This window comes from Neopelma chrysocephalum, unplaced genomic scaffold (assembly GCF_003984885.1).
Source record: "Neopelma chrysocephalum unplaced genomic scaffold, ASM398488v2 Primary Assembly neopelma1_23b, whole genome shotgun sequence".
NCBI lineage: Eukaryota > Metazoa > Chordata > Aves > Passeriformes > Pipridae > Neopelma > Neopelma chrysocephalum.
The window spans coordinates 9,658,812-9,672,163 of NW_020897692.1; positions in this window are offsets into that span (position 1 = coordinate 9,658,812).

Genomic DNA, 13,352 nt, shown 5'->3' on the forward strand with positions numbered 1-13,352 from the left:
GATTACCAAATTTTGAATATTGCCCCCAAAGAGTAGTGTAGTGGCTGAAAATAGGATGTCCACTTACACAAATTAAACCCCTAAGTTTCTTTTTTTGGTCTTGAAAGTACTAACAGTTAGGAATACAATTAGCACGTAGTTTAGCTTTTGTGGGACAATGTGTTGTGTTAATGTGATTTCTCATCCCAGAGAATATGGAGCACTTTTGGCAGTAGCTACAATTTGTGATTACATGTTGCTGTGTACAGTAAGTTCCTTCAGAGTTACTTTGCCAAGTATGATCTCTGTAATCAACCTCATAATATTGAGTTGCACCCATATTGCATCTAAATGCAAATAGCTACTCCGGATGTCAGGTAGTAGAGAATCAAGTCTGCCATCACAGCAAAATATGGTGTGATCAGTTATCTCTTGCATAATTCTAAGCTGTTGCTTCAATCCACTGCTTACATCCTCCCTGGAATCTGAAAATACACTAAGTGTTCAGAGCAGGATTTGTCTTTTAGATGATTAATATGTGCTGGAGTTAGGCTCTCTGTCCAGGCATCTTTTCCGAAATACTTATTCCCCACTAGGATTTAAAAATCAGAACACATGATCAAGTTAGATTCATCAGATGATTGGATGGAATAGACTGGATCCTCTGTTTTTCATGTTCAATTTTCTTTATTGTATCACTTGCTTCTTGAAGACCAGAAAACTGGGATTGGGGAAAGGGCTTTGTTACCTGTTTCCTTGCTCAGCTCAAAGCACTGGGTGAATGCAGGTTGTAGTCTCAGACACACACGAAGCATGTACTCAAGGACGGCTTTGATGGCAGTACCTTCTTTGGACTAGTGCCTTTCGGTGTCTTTTTTTGCTTGAGACTTCTCCTAGGGAACCTCATGAATGCACACACACTTTTCTGTTGATTGCCTGATGTGTCAGTGACATCACATTTGACTTAATTACAAAGATGCTTATTGATGGGCAAGATTAAGACTCTTGATCATCGCCATGTCAGTTGTCCAGGCCCTGATTAGTGCACACTGGTCTATAGTATTAGGATAGTGGTGGCAGTTCCTGCCAGAGCACCATGCAAGTCAGTGCAGCTTTGAGAGGAAAAAGCTTTTTGCATTTTGACTCTGTATGTGGGAATTGACACCATCTCATGGCATCATCACTGTCTGTCAAATCAGCATCAGGCAGGTTTCAGTCTGCTAAATGAGAAGAAATCTTTGATTCATGGAATGATATCTTTTAAATGGAGAACTGTTATTCTTGCAGTGGCATCACCTTAATGTGTTTCATAAGAAAACCACCTTTATGCTGGTATCTTTTGGAGTGTGTTTATGAGAGAAAACTAGAGAAATACAAGAAATAATTTGGGCCAAAAATTAGAGAACATGATGTAGTTGCTCCTCTAGTTTTTGCCTTTGCCCCTAGATGTTGCAGAATTTAAATGATTATTGTATAACTGTTACTGCTGTTATTTATTTTTTTATGGATGCTGTAATTGTATCCAAGTAGTGTACTTGTGCATAAGTACATTGTGAAGTACATAAAAATTTGCTTTGTCTTAAATGACAGCAAAGGGAACTATTTATCTAACCACAAATGTTAGTGGTTAAGTAAGTAATGACAAACATTGTAGTCCTGCATTGGCAGGGCCCACAAATAATTTATCTTTCCTCTGTATTTTCTGATTAATAATCTTCAGAGCTTCTGAGGAGCTGCTTGCACTAATACAAAACTCTGGAAAACTGAAAATAGCTGTATAACTGCTAAAAAACTGTTGTTGCTGAGGTCCTATTATTTCTTAGTTTCTTTTTTATAAATTATTTTCAGGTCAGGTGCTTGCTTACTAATTTATTTCAGAGTGGGATGTATTTCATAGAAAGACTTGTAGTAGTTGCAAGAGAGTAAAATGTTAAAATGAACTCTGGGGTATTTTACAGGCAAGGGTTTCGTGTCCATAGCATCATTTGATACACTGGCTTCACCTCAAATGCTGCTCTTGGACACAGGGCACAGCAATCTGGGTCCATCTAGCCTGTTAGGAATTTTCGTTACTGGACAACGGATTCTCACCTGGACTTGCTTTCCATACATTTGGCAGATGGGGCAGGAGAAGTCCTTGGACCAAAGAGGAATGTTTTTTGCACTTCTACCTATTCTCAAAACACCAAACTTAGCAGGAGGTGTTGGAACATTTTCTACTGACAGCATGAGGTACAGAGTTTGAAGAAAATGTATCTCTAGATTCAGTATTTATAGAGAGCCTATCATGCTTTTCAGTTTTTAGTTGCTTGACAGAAATCAAATATGCTGGAAATGCTCCAATTAAATAGGAAAAAACCCACACCCTTTAAGGATTTATTCAGGAAATGAGACTTTGTTTAGTAGCTAGATTTTTATTGAGAAATTCCCCTTTTTTCCCTTTTGCCCTCTTCAATCACTGTGCATGCCTCTGCTCTGCCAGTGTGACTCCTTGGATAAAGATTGTGATATGTGTTCAGGGAATAATTTACTGCTGTGAGATTTGTCACCGGGGCATGTGAAGTGACTTTTCTTACTGTCTGAAATGCAGAACAGCAGCCACACAGTCCGAGCAGGTTGAGTAGTAATAGTATTTTACATTTAATGGTCTCAAAATACCATTACAAAACTGGGTGTTCTGGATACAGTAAGCTAGAAAAAGGAAGAGTTTTTATTAAATATTGTCTTCCTGCTTAATAAATATGGGGCTACAAGGACAAACTCCAGTTTTGTATTCTATGATGTGAAGGCGTATAGTACATTCATAACCAGAGCTTATGGCTGTGAGAGACAGAGAGTTTACTGCACTATAAAATCACTTTGTTAGAGATTTTATACTGAACTACTCTTTTCTGTGATCAGAATTTAATAAAAAACCAGATTTTTATATAAATCTGACCTTTGGTTTGGGGTTTTTTTATTTCAAAGTCAGGTAACTAGTATAAATATTTTCTTGCACAAGTAAAAATTCTCATCCTGGCTTTTTTATGGTTTTTGGTGTTCTATATGTACAGTTTCACTTATTTCAGTGAGTATTTTCACTAAGGACATTCCATGAAGCTAACAGAATTTATAAGAGCACACTTACCATTTAGACCTCACATTGCACACTAAGAAGTTTGGAGGACAATAAAAAAATAAGTACCAAAATCTTTTTTTTTTCTATTTAGTTTTTTTTTAACGACTTTACAATGAAGGTATAATTACTTTAGTAAAACACTTAAAGTGGCAATGTATTTTGAACTTATCAGTTCAACTTATCAGTTGGGTGCAGCAGATTCCTTACTGAGAAAACCCTGCTTTTGCTGCAGACCAGTGCATAGGCAGACTTTTTTCTTGCTTTCTGACACTTTATTAAATCTGCTTTTCATACGGGATCAGATATTAGACTTTGTGTGCAACATTTGTATCCCAAACTCTCCTGAATGCCTCTGGTTCCACCAGCACTTTGGAATACACCTGTAGTACCATCTTGATAAGCAGTTGGCATAAGTTATCTGTCTCACAGGTCTACAAAATCTCCTGAATCTGGAAGGTGTTGTCTGAAGCCTGTTGAAAACTATAGAGGTATTGATTTACTAAAATACTTGAACTGAGCTATTAGGACAATAGCTTGAATTCCAGATTAAACAAGCCTGTAATTTTTTTCATACTGACTTTTGCAAGGCACCGTATGTGTATGTTTCAGAGCATTTTTGGCGATAAGACAATTTCTCATTCTTTCAACACCTTGAGTCTTTGACTCTGTGAGTCTCTGGTCCTTCCACTGGCTACCAGGGAGCAGCACAGTGCTCTCGTCTATTCATGGCAAGTACTAGAAGATGGCTGCTCAACTCAGTAGGTGACACATTAGGAAGAAGGAATCCATTTACTTTGTTATGTGTTTTGTTTGGAATTTTAACAACTGACTGGAGAGTAAGTGGGTATTTTAATCTGACCTAAATATTCTTAGTATTTTCTTCACATCATATCTAGATGGGGCAGTCAGAACATGTGCTGGGTTACCAACAAATGCACAAAGCGTTAGAAAAGAGATTAATGATATACTCAATCAGAAGTGGACTAATTAATTATGTTTCTTGATTTCTTTTTTTCAGCGATATAATGTTATCTGAATGTTTTTGCCAGAATTTCAGTTCCTGAAACTGGAAATTTCTGGAGCAGAAGGAGCATGTTATGTTAGCAAGGAATAATCCATCCGCACCCAGAGGGATGGCCCTAGCATCCTGTGAAAGTTGAAAGAATTAGAAATCATTAGAAATATTTGGCCTTGACCCACTTTTAAAATTACAACATTCTCATCACTCATCAATCCTATTTCTTGGGACTGGTTTGACTTTGAGGACCTACTGGATTGACTGAGCAGCAATTTAAATAGGTAAGTAAATAAAAATTACAGATGCTGAATATTTGTTCCAGATGATTTAGTGGGGAAGTGAACATTCCCATAGCTGGAAACTCCATCCACTTGCAAAACATTTTCTGGGTGGCAATTGAGTTTAGCAGGTTTGCGCAACCTGCAAGCTGTCACCAGATTACACGATGCAGGGACAGATACAGGTGAGTGGTAGTGAAGGCACAGCCAGTTGGATGATGTGTTTCACTACAGTGTTTCCTTGGGAAAACTTGGAGCCTTTCCCAACTGCTGATGTTTTCTAAGGAAGAGCTAAGTAATGTTCTGGCATCAACAGGAAGGGCGTTTCTGCAGCTCCACCTCCGTGGCTTTAAGACTTTAACTGATGGGCAATCATAAAATGGCTTTTCTGGTGTCCACATACCAGCAGAAGGAAAAGCTGCTCTTTCAAGAGCTCCTTAACATCAGTGAAAGACCACTCTTGGGTGTTTAGCTTTGGGCTATTTCTTGCCTAACAGGGAAAGGAGAGCAAAAGAGAAGACGTGTAGTTTACACGGAATAGCTACTGTGCAAACTGTGGGAGGTTTGTAGGTTTTCCAGTGGTTTATAGGCAAGGATGGGAGGATTGAACAAGCTTTGAGCAGACACTCTTTCTGCAGTGTGGTGTCATGCCTTAACAATAGTATTATCCCTCCTGGCAGCACTATAAAGTGAGGAGATTATTAATTTAACAGTAAAAAGCGGGGTAGGTAATTTGTGTAAGTCCTAGCTCTTTGTTAATATTTTTTCAAGAACAAAAAAAAAAAAAAAGGCATTTACAAAGTGGTTGGAATGCTTGGTAAACAACCAGAAACAAGACTTGCAAGAACTTGGGTAAGGATGACTCTCTCCTTTGATCCTGTTCCTTCTGCAGCCATGGCAGGCTAACACAGGGCTGGTGCTCTGTCTTCCAAGTTCAGTGTAGGACTTGTCACACCAAGGGGCTGGAAATGAGGTGCTGCGGCCACTGCTGCCTCCTGGGACATGGTGGTATGGAGAAACATCGAGAACTGGCAGAGCTTTTACTCTTCTGCCCGTCCCCAGAGCACCCTGAATCTTCTCGTGCAGTGAATATGCTGCAACGTGTGATTTCTACCATCACAGCTTTTGCAGTTTCTGGGATAAGAGACTGAATTAGTTTGCGCAGCATTAATAGAAATTGTGCTGAATGCTGAAAGCTAATGCCAAATCCAGTATCTTATTCATTAATAATAAAGTCTTTTTTAATTTGGGATGTAATAAGCTTACATCATTAAAAAATTCATAGATAAGCATTTTCTAACAGCTGAAAAGCAGTCAGGTGGAAATAGTCATAATTGCTTGACATAGAGCTAAAACAGTTCTGCTTTAAAAGCTTCTAACACAACAGCAGTTGTGTTAGCCATAAAATCAGAAAGTGTTTATTTTTGCTACATATGTCTACATATATACACCCAGACACCCATCCTTCCAAAATCATGGTGTTACACTTTTCACTTTTATTTCAAAGGTTAGTTGTGTTTTACCACCTGTTCAGTGTATCTGGGCTATTTTCTCTTTTTTTTAATGTTAAAATTAAACTAATCTGCTGGTGCTATATTTTTCTACAGCTCTTGTGAAGTAAATTGTAAAACCTCCACCATCTTTCTGGTGTTATTCATGAGCAGTCCCAGGCACACCAGTTTAGCTGTTTGTGTGCAAGCCCTAAAGCTTGCACAAGCTTTGTCAGCTGCACAAGAACAACTCTTCCTTAGCTTTTAACTTTGCTGAGCCACAGGAGGGAGATTTTTATAACGTCACTGAACTGCTCTGTCCTGCGAGTCTAGAGCACATGAAGTATGGTGCCGGTGATCAGCTGGTTTTGCAAGGTGTTTATATATGTATTTTATCATCCTCTAATGAAAATTAATGCTGTAACTGTACCACAGCCATCAACAAAAAAGGCTACAAATAAATACAAAATTGGCCCAATGTTTGAAAAGTCAGCAACAGCTCAGGAATGAGGCTAGTGCATCCTGCAAAAGGCTCATCCCCTCAGTGGGGTCCAGCTCCTTCACCTTGTCCAGAGGGCAAGTGTCTCTACAGGGGTGGCCATCACCTCTCTGCTCCAACCATTCTCTGTATTTCCCCATTCCCTAAGCTCAGCTCATGCCCATCACTTATGGAAAGGAGTGACCGATCTGGCTCCTGCTGCAGAAATGCTGGCTTAGACAGGAAAACATGCCAAAACATCACCAAGCAGCAGGGAAACATGAGCAGGCTTGGTCTTGGTGTCGCCCTGGCTGCCTCTGAAGAGCGCTGGCTGTGCAAGGCAGGCCTGCCCCTCGCCTGCTGACAGCCCTGTGTTATCTCCCCTGCCATCCTTCCCATCGGCTCATTTTGCTTGGTTCTACCAGTGACTCAGTCTATTAAATGGGCGTCATATTTTATTATAAACCAGAGCTGATTAATTACATGCTGTTAGGCAAAAAAAATGCAGGGCAGCTGTAGAGGGGAGTGGTGATGCAATGGAGGTGCAAACAGAAAAGTTGTCACTTCTGGAGAAGGAAAGAAAAGGATTAAGCAGCTAAACGTAACCAGAACTACTTTCCTAAGCGGATCTCTCACTGGAGGCATTGGGAAAGTATAGCCTCATGGGCCTGCCACTATGGGAAGCAGTGCCACACACCATGCCAGCACTCTGCAGCTCTCTTTGCAGGGCTGGGGAGTTGTGGACCTTATACCTCTTCAAAAGTAGTTATTGCCATCTGAGCTAATTAAAAATAAAAATGGTTATGCTTTTTAGGAAAGATTTTGAAAGTTCTTTGAAATGGTGCACATCTGAGCTGGTGTGGGGGGATCCAAAGGAGGGAGGGTTTGGAACCATGGTACTTCCTTCCTCTGCCTAGTGATAAAGCAGGGGGAGGAAGTGCCCACAGATCCTGCCTTTCTGTTTAGGTCAGCATCATAACTTTGCAGTCTAATCAGAAAAGGGCAAGGCTCCTCTTGCCAGGGAGAGACAGAGAGTTTCTGGCAGCTCTGTGTCTCAACTGGCACCTGTGGGGAGGGAGGACACAGCTCCATCCCTTTGCAGGTAAAAGCAAGTGTGAGTGAGGTGAGGAAGACCAGAGAGGATGATGACTTCCTGCTACCAGCCCTGTCTCTCGGTGTGCAGGCTGGCAATGCCTGTCTTTCAAAAGAAGGCTCTGTGAATACACACTTACATGCACAAGAAAATTACTTTTAAAAACAATTTGGAAATTTTGTGTCCAAGACAAAGAGTAAGTGGTGTAGTTTAAGAAGCCAGGAATGTGAGTAGATGAGTGCATGAGTCACTCAAACAGCCTTTTACAAAGGGGAAGGCAGTAGGTATCACACTGAAATTACCATGGATGGCAACTCACACCCCTTGAAGAGCTGGCTAAGCCAATTTATTTTTTTGTTATAAGTGTTTGTTGACTGTACTTGAAATCACACGGAAAAAAACCACTTCTGCTTGATCTGTAAAGCAGACTGTCTCTTTGGTGCTTGAGCTGGCACAGGCACGTCCTTGTGTGGTGGGTTGATCCTGTCTGGACACTGTGTGCCCAACAAAGCAGCTCTCTATGACTCCTCAGTTGGGCAAGGCAGAGAAAATGCAACAAACAGCTCATGGGTTGAGATAAAGGCAGGGAGAGATCATTCACCAGTTACTATCACAGACAAAAGAGGCTTGACTTGGGGAAATTAGTCTAATTTATTGCCAATTAACACCAGAGTACAGTAATGAGAAATAAAAACAAATCTTAAAACAACTTCTCCACACCCCTCCCTTCTTCCAGGCTCAACTTCACCTCCGATATCTCTACCTCCTCCTTCCCAGCAGCACAGGGGCACAGGGAACGGGGACTGCAGTCAATTCATCGTACGTTGTTTCTGCCACTCCTTCCTCCTCAAAGAGAGGACTCCTTACACTTCCCCTGCTCCAGTGTGGGGTCTTCCAGAGGCTGCAGGTGGATCTCTGCTCCAGCATGAACCTTCATGGGCTGCAGGGGGACAACCTGCCTCACCATGGTCTTCCCCACAGGCTTCAAGGGAATCTCTATTCTGGCACCTGGAGCACCTCCTTCCCCTGCTTCTTCACTGACCTTTGTTTCTGCAGAGTTCTTCCTCTCACATATTTTCACTCCTCTCTTCTTTGGCTACAGTTTGCTCCCAGGCAGTACCTTTTCCCCCTTCTTAAATCCATTATCCCAGAGGTGCTACCACTGTCACTGATGGGCTGGGCCTTGGCCAGTGGTGGATTCATCTTGGAGCTGGCTAGCATTGTCTCTGTTGGACGTGGAGAAAGTTTCTAGCAGCTTCTCACAGAAGCCACCCTTGTAGACCCCTGCTACCAAAACCTTGCTGTGCAAATACAATGCATCCTGTTTTCCAATGCCATAGAAAACTCTCTGAAGCCTGTGGAGTAAGAGAAAGGGAAAAAAATCCTCATGCACCACTGAACTCTCAAAGCCAAACCCGTGGACTTGCTAGCTCTGGAGAGGCCACACAAGTCTCCTGTGTGGTAGATGTGTACTCACAGAGCATCTCTGAAAAGTCAAGTCTGGTTCCTTAGAAAACCACTTTTAGCTTTTGCTGATGCTGGATAACTTCTTCCTGTGGCCCCAGGTATTTCAGAGCCCTGGCTAAAACACAGCCAGAAATGGCACAGATTTTGAATGTATTACTAGCAAATGCAGGTGACTCATTGCTTTCAAAACAGCAGTGTTATCGCTGTCTCACTCACCAGAGAGCACAGGTTCTGTGTAACAGAGGAGCCAAACAAGGAAAACGTACATCATCGGGCGCTGGGTACATGCCTTGGCACCAGCACTGTAACCTGGCATCAATGGAAAACCTTCAAAGCAATTTTAAAAATCATTGGATTAGGGAATATAAAAAAAAATGGTTATACACTTCCTGCAGATTTTTACTTCAGGAAATAAAATAAAAAAGCCCAAGTTTTTTCAATAATGTAGTTATGTCTTATATCTCATCCTGTACCCCACCTCTACCTCTTTTTAATACTTTCAGCTATCTTACTATATGATATACCATATTTTTACATAGAATTATAGAACAATGTAGCCTGGGAGATCTCTCTGGTGACGTTCTGGCCCAAACCTGTGCTCAGATCAGGACCACTTTCCAGTGACTGAGAAGCTCCTCAGATAACCCCTGAGTACACACATTACTGAAAATGTGTACTTACCAAACACTCACTATTTGGACACTTTGACTAACACAGGGAGAGGGCAGAGGGAGACTGTGGGTGTCCCAGCTGTTAGTGAAGAGGGTGGACTAAGAAGGACCTGAAAGAAGAGGTTAGACAGAGGGTTCAAGGCTCAACTGGCTCATCTTTTACCTTCCTGTATATAGAGACAGTCTGGTTTCCTTTTAAATCATGACAAACAGGCAGCTAGCTACGTGCTGGAAATAATGGTGATTCCCAGCAAAAGGCAAAACTCCATCCATCAGGGTGGTTCAGAAATTGAAAATTCAGAATTTGGAATAAGAACAGTGCATATGAGGTCCAGCTCCAGGAGCCATGGCCAAAAGCTCCACAAGAAAAGACATTGGAAAAGGAGATGAACTGACAACATCCCACCAGGAGAGGTCTAGAAGCCTTTTAAGCTGCCAGAGATGCTGTATTTTGTATGAAATATCCAGCAGACCAGCATAAAACTTGTGCTCCTGGTGAGACATGCAAAGGGCAAAGCCTGATGAATATCCCTGAAAAACAGCAGGCAGCAGTGATACCCTACTAAGGAGGTGGTAGAGAAGAAGTAAAGACAGATAGATAGATATTTTTATTATGCATTTAGAAATAGGCAAGATGGTATTTTCAAGCAAAATGAGAGAAGTGACTTTTTTTAGCTGCTAAGTTGTAAGTGAGGATGTTAAAAATCTGTATTAGACATAAACAGGTTTAAGTCTTGCTACATACTCAGGCCTGGAAAATCTGCCTAGGAGATAATTGGCCCACTTATCTTCATTTTGAGAACATCCTGGTGTACCAGGGAAATTCCTGAGGTCTTACAGAGCATTAGCATTAAGCCACTGATAAAAGGCATAAAGATGAGCCTGGTAATTGTACAACATTTAGTCTGACATCAACCCAAGGCAAACCGATGAGACTGCTGACAGAGGGATTGGACTGATAGATGACAGGAACAGAAACTAATGCTGCTCACTGTGATGAAGAGGAGGAAGGAAGAGTTTGAGGGTTGTTTTTTTTCCTACATGGGGACTCTTTGTCTGTACTCTGTGTAGGCAGATATTTGGTTTTCTGTGAATCTCTTGGTTCAGTGCCATACAACACTTTAGTGAAAATGTTATTGTAAGTTGTATCAGAAAGAGCAGACAACTCTGGGTGGGCAGGGGAGAAGGGACAAAGTGAGAAACAGCAGAGGGGACACCAAGGACAGAGGATGAGAAGGAAGAGGGCAGGGGAGGAGGTACTTCAGGAGCTGAAGAAGATATCCACCACACTGTTGAGGACCCACACTGGAGCAGATTTATCCTGAAGAACCGCAGCCCAGGGAGGATCCCATGCTGGAGCAGGGGAAAAACATGAGAAAGAAGCAGCAGTTGTGCAGTGACCCCAGCTCCCATTCCCTAACCCCCTGTGCAACCTGGGGAGGAGAGGAGCTAAAGGAGTTGGGAACGAAGATAAGGCTGTGAAAAGCAGAAGAAAGATATAATATTAATGTTTATCCTTGTTTCTCTCTGCATGAATCTATTTTAATTGTCAACAACTTAAAATATTCTCCCCCTCCCCATCAAGTCTAGTTTGCCTGCAATGGTAACTGGCAAGTTACCAAGGTCCCTGTCCTCACCTTGACACAAGACCTGGGATGAAGGGGGTGTGTGTGAGTGACTGGCTGGAAGGGATTTCGTCTGTCTGTGAAGACTAACCCACCACATACAGATCATGAGAAGCAGAAAGCAAATGCATTAGTTAGTTTAGAAAAAAAACCCACAAATATAGATGATTAATAGAGCTAATAAATAAAGGATAAGGAGGCCAATCACAGGGTTATATTCTTGCTTCTACCAGGAACCTGTCTTTGGATGCCATATGTTGGGGGCCCAATGCCATCTCAGGCCATTCCAAAAACTGAAATTGAATGCTCTTGGCAGATTGATTTTTCCTTACAGGTATTTTTTGCCTTGTATACATCTACTAGATAAAAAAATCAACCAGTTTGTCTTGAAGTATTGATTTTTAGTCTTGTTTGCCCTTCATATTTGATTTAACTAAAGAGAAGGAGCTCTCGTAAGAGTTTGCAACTGTTTCCATGTGCTGTGCTTACTGTAATTCATCCCCTGTGTACCTTAACTATAAACACAAGGCTTTCCAGAGAGCTGCTGCCAAGACTCCAGAGACCAATAAAGACCTGAGATATGTTTTCCAAAATATCCACTAGAGGGTACTCAATGACCTCCTAGTGAAGGCAGGTTTGCGGTCTGGTGACTGAGAGAGGAAAGGCAAAAGAAAATGTCTCTGATCCTTGAATTAGTGCAGCACAGTGCAGCACCAGAAAGCACAGTAAAGAGGATTTTAGGGGAAAGAAATGTTGGATGAGCTTAAATCAGGACTATATCTGTACCACAGCTCCAGTGGCCCCAGACTGCCAGATGGAAATGGGGCAACGGGAAACGGGGGTTTGTTGGCCCTTTCCTGGGGAGTGTGAGCCTGTACCTGGCCCCACTGTGGGACTGGAGTGTGGGGTTGGCTGGAGCCCCAGCACACTGCTGGGGTTTCCTCCTTTCTTTCCTACTTTTGCTGTCTGACCTGTGCTGGAAGTGACCTCTGTGCTAGCTGGTTTGACATAGCTGAGATTTTCTGGAAAAAAAAAATGCAATTTTTTCATATTGCTGGCCAATGAGAGAGTTGATGTGGGATATTGGGTATAACCAACCATCTCATAAAACAACAGTGATTGTTATTCCACAGTGATCACAGTGATCTATTTTTTTTTGCTAATCACTCATGATCATTTTAAAGAGTCAGCCAATGACTGTCCTTTGTAGGTAGACTAGAAAATGAGATAATTTTACCGTGCAAGTAAGTCACAAGCAGAGACTTTATAAACCCGTCAAATCCCCTGGTCACAAATTTCTGCTTGTATTATTATTATTACTGGCTTTTATGTCCCCATTAAATGCTACAAAGGACATGTAAAACACTAGATAGGGTCTCAAAATGCTGACCCTGCCAAGGATACACCATTCATCTTTTGCCTTCTGCTTCCAAAAATCAATAATAAGCATCTTACTTCAGTGTTGAAAGAGAAGATTTTTACTATCCAGCAGGACAACTGAATTATTGACCTTGAACGCTAATCAGTATGTTTGAATGTTCTCACCAAGTTTAGAGCTGAGGCTAAAAAAAAAACTTAATTAAATCAGCAGGGGGCACGATTTCTTCAAAATATCACAAGATTATCCAGCCGTGTGCTGGGTTTTCTTTCTACACAGTGCAGAGCTGCCCTGTACTGTTTCTAAAGATCTAATGTGTTTTCTCTCAGTTAACCTGTTCAGTCCCTGAACTGTCCCACAGGGAAACCTCAGATCTTATCAATGGAATTCATGGTCCTGCAAAGGGACCCTCTGCCCCAGCAGTGGGTCAGTCCTGTAGGGCATTGCTTTTAATCATCCTGGAGACCTTTTTATTTCTTTTCCTGAATGTCCCAGTTTCCTGGGGACAGCCCAAGCCTTGGCTGCTTTGCCGTTAGCCCGCAGTATGCTGAAGTGCTGATTCACATCTGACGTGGCCATGGGTCATGGACACCAAGCCCAAAGGTCCTGTTGGGCTGCAGGAGTTTTGCCTTTCCCTCTGAAATCATTCTTAGCAATAACCAAACAGGAAAGCAAAACTGAGGCAAATAGGCCCTGCAGGTGTTTAAAATACACAGAGATGTGTCACTAGTCCACCTAGTGGTGGACTTGGCAGTGC